Here is a 4,220-nt window from a genome sequence, read left to right on the forward strand (position 1 = left end):
CCGGTTGCCATGGCGGCGACGGAGAAAGTTCGGTTTGAACAACTTTCCCGTAAACACGGAATTAAAATCGCTCCCGGGGTTAAATGTACAGTGGAGGAGTGCAGCTTGGCTGTGGGGGAGGTTGTTGGGTATGACAGTATTATTTCTGCCTCTAGGATGAACAGGGCTGTGGTTATCTTTTTGGATAGCACTGACAAGGCTAACACCATGGTTCAGAATGGGGTTGTTATTCAGGGTACATTTACACCTGTAGTGCCCCTCATACGTCCTGCAAAAAAAGTTACACTGTCCAATGTCCCACCTTTCATTAAAGATGAAGTGTTGACTGCAGAGTTAGCACGTTATGGTCAGATCGTTTCTCAAATGAGAAAAATCCCTCTTGGTGCCAAATCTCCCCTGCTGAAGCATGTCATCTGTTTTAGACGCCAAATTTTCATGGTTTTAAAAAGCGGTATTGATGAGCTGAATGTGGCATTTAAGTTCAGGATTGATGCTTTTGAGTATGTGGTTTTTGCTACTTCAGACACAATGAAATGTTTTGGGTGTGGACAAGAGGGGCACTTAAGGCGTTCTTGTCCCTCAGAGGCAGATGAAGGCACCTTACATGCCTCTGGCCCTGCGTCTGAGGGTGGTGGTATGCCCGGCACTGCTGATGGGCCCGGGCCTGAGACTGACCCTGAAACAGTGGAGGGGGCTGAGGCGATGGCTGGGCCTAGTGGAGTAGGGGGCAGTGAGATAGGTACCAGGGTTGATAGTTGCAAAAGTGATGTAACCTCAAACGTACAGACTCAGGATGGGGATGAGGGGGGAGCAGTTGAGTCTGTTGCTGAAGACAGTCCTGTGAACAGTAATGTACATATGGAGCAGGAGTGTTCTGGGTTTCAGATTAAGAACATTACTGAAGCTGGGGCAGGACTAGATGCTATCGATACTGCTCAACTGATTGTGGAAGGGGAGGGAATGGAGACAAATACATTGGCGGAGGACCCTGTTTTCAGAATACCATTGGGAAAAAGGAAAATGAGGGCTAGAGCTCGTGGGCAAAAAGGGAAGGCACAGAGCGAGAAGGACAAAGAGAACCCCGGTTCTGGCTCTGGCACCCTTGATGACTCAGACAGTGATCTGTTAGATATGAAAAGTCAACGGAGTAGGAGGAGTGCATATGCTTTTGAAAAAATTAGGTTTTTTCTTCATAAAACTAAGAACATGAAAGGTGTCGTGGTGGAAGAATATTTTCCTGATCGCAAACATTTTATTGACTCAGTACAAACTTTTATGAGAAGTGAGGGTGAATGTCAGTTTACTGCACAAGAAATTTATAGACTAAAGAAAATTGTGTTAAAACTGAAACTTGAACTTCAAAATGACACTGGATTTGAAACCTCATAGTTTTTTTCTGCCTCTTATTGTGTTACTGCTTGTGTTGTGCAAACTTTTTATTTTTTATGAGTAGGATAAGGGTGGGCTCTTTGAATCTGAATGGGGCACGGGACATACAGAAAAGAGCACTACTTTATGAGCTCATCAGGCAGAAAAAGATTGACATTATGCTTATTCAGGAGACACACAGTGACGGGGCTAATGAAGTAGATTGGAAAAAAGAGTTTGAAGGGGAGGTTCTTTTGAGCAATATGAGCTCAACTAGAGGTGGAGTAGGGATCTTATTTGCGAAGCACTTTTTGCCAATTGCTTATGAGGTTGAGCAGGTGATGGAGGGGAGGTGTATGGTGGTGCGTGCTCAGTTTGAGCTTTTTAAGGTTGTTTTTGTTAACATTTATGCTCCCACAACTGGGGTTGAAAGGGTTGTTTTTCTTAACACAGTCAGTACAGCGCTGCAGAAGTGCAGCTCTGAGGAATTTCTGTTTATGGGGGGTGATTTTAACTGCACGGAGGATGACACTCTAGATAGGAATCATTCTGAACCTCATGCTGCATCCCAGCGTGCTCTTCGTGAGTCCCTGAAGACTCATAGCTTGTGTGATGTTTGGAGGGCTCTAAATCGGAACACTAGACAATATACATGGACACATGCAAGAGAGGGTTTTGTGACAATGGCCAGGCTGGATCGTTTTTATTGTTTTAAGCACCATCTTAATACTGTTAGAAGTTGTGTGATTACTCCTGTGGGTTTTTCAGATCACTGCATGGTATTATGCTCCATCTTTATTGCAAATCTTAAACCCAAGAGTGCTTATTGGCATTTTAATACTTCACTACTGTGCGATACGAATTTTAAAAAAGCTTTTACTGTTTTTTGGAATAGTTTTAAATTGCAAAAACAATGTTTTCATGACCTACGAGAGTGGTGGGATTATGGAAAAGTACAAATAAAGCAACTATGCCAACAATACACCTTCAATGTTTCAAGGTACATTACTCAGTCTATGAAAGACTTGGAAAAAGACATTGTAGACATACAACGACAGATGGACTCCAATAGAGACCAAAGTCAAGTCGGAGTTCTTAAATCTAAAACTTCTGCTCTTAGAGACCTGTTGGACGTCAAGGCACAGGGGGCTCTGGTCCGCTCTCGTTTTCAGAGCCTGACACAAATGGATGCCCCATCCAAGTTTTTCTTTAGTCTGGAAAGGAGAAATGGTCAAAGCCATTTCATTCACTCTCTGCGCTCTGAAGACGGGCAGGAACTGACAGAGCCAACAGAGATCCGTAAGCGGGCTGTACGGTTCTATGCTGAACTGTACAGAAGTGATTACAGGGAAAATGGAGAACTGGCTGATGGTTTCTATGCAGGGTTGCAGAGGGTCTCAGAACGCTCCAGTGAGATACTGGAAAGGCCGCTTGGTAGGCAAGAGCTCTATGCTGCTTTACAGAGCATGGAGGGTGGCACTGCCCCAGGCATAGATGGCCTTCCAGTGGAGTTTTTCAAGACTTTTTGGACGGAGCTGGGTGCTGATTTGCTAGCCGTACTAAATGAGAGTCTGGCTGATGGTTCCCTGCCTTTGAGCTGTAGGAGGGCTGTCATCACCCTGCTTCCTAAAAAGGGTAACCTGCAGGACATTAAGAACTGGAGGCCAGTAAGTCTTCTGTGCACGGATCTCAAGATCTTCTCTAAAACCCTGGCTAACAGACTAAGGGAAGTGATGGGGCAGGTCATTCACCAGGACCAGACATACTGTGTGCCTGGCAGGTCCATCAGGGATAATGTTTGCTTGGTTAGAGATGTTCTGGAGATTTCCAGGTCTCAGGGGCTTGACTTTGGTCTCATTTCGATTGACCAGGAGAAGGCCTTCGATAGAGTTGAGCATCAATACCTATGGCTGACTCTTGAAACATTAGGTTTACGGCCATCTTTCATTAGCATGATAAAGGTATTGTACCATGACATTGAAAGTGTTTTAAAAATTAATGGTGGATTGAGTGCTCCATTCAAGGCTCTTCGGGGTATACGGCAAGGCTGTGCATTGTCTGGTATGCTCTACTCCATTGCCATTGAACCACTGCTGAGCAAGCTTCGCTCCACAATTGATGGTGTTGTTTTGGACCATGAGAAACACATTCATCACCGAATATCAGCATATGCTGATGACGTAATGGTAATGGTGAGGGGGCAGAAAGACATTGATAGTGTAGTTTCTATTGTTCAAGATTTTGGGGCTCTATCAGCAGCAAAGGTAAACTGGGCAAAGAGCGAGGCACTGGCAGTGGGGCAGTGGGCAATGGGGCTGCCTTTGCTACCAGCTGATATGGCTTGGAAAAGAGGGGGGATAAAGTACCTGGGAGTTTTCCTTGGGGATGAAGGTTCACAGCAGGCAAACTGGGATGGTGTAGTAGAAAAAATGAAAGGCCGATTAGCAAGGTGGAAGTGGATACATAGTCAAATGTCTTTTAGAGGGAGAGTGCTCGTTACTAATAATTTGGTTGCTTCAGCACTTTGGCATAGACTATCCTGTGTGGACCCTCCTGTTGGCCTGCTGTCCCGGCTGCAAGCAATTTTGGTGGATTTTTTTTGGGATCGTTTGCACTGGGTACCACAAGGTGTGCTATTCCTACCAAGGCAGGAAGGGGGGCAAGGCCTGGTGCATCTTGCTAGCAGAATGGCTGCTTTTCGTCTACAATTTCTGCAGAAATTCTTGACAGGTCCTGCAGACTTAGTGTGGAGAGAGGTGGCTAACACAATTTTACATACAGTTGATCGACTGGGTCTGGACAATGCACTATTTTTTATGGACTACAAGCAATTACACTTAAATGGATTACCC

This window comes from Trichomycterus rosablanca, chromosome 4 (assembly GCF_030014385.1).
Source record: "Trichomycterus rosablanca isolate fTriRos1 chromosome 4, fTriRos1.hap1, whole genome shotgun sequence".
NCBI classification, from domain to species: Eukaryota; Metazoa; Chordata; class Actinopteri; order Siluriformes; family Trichomycteridae; genus Trichomycterus; species Trichomycterus rosablanca.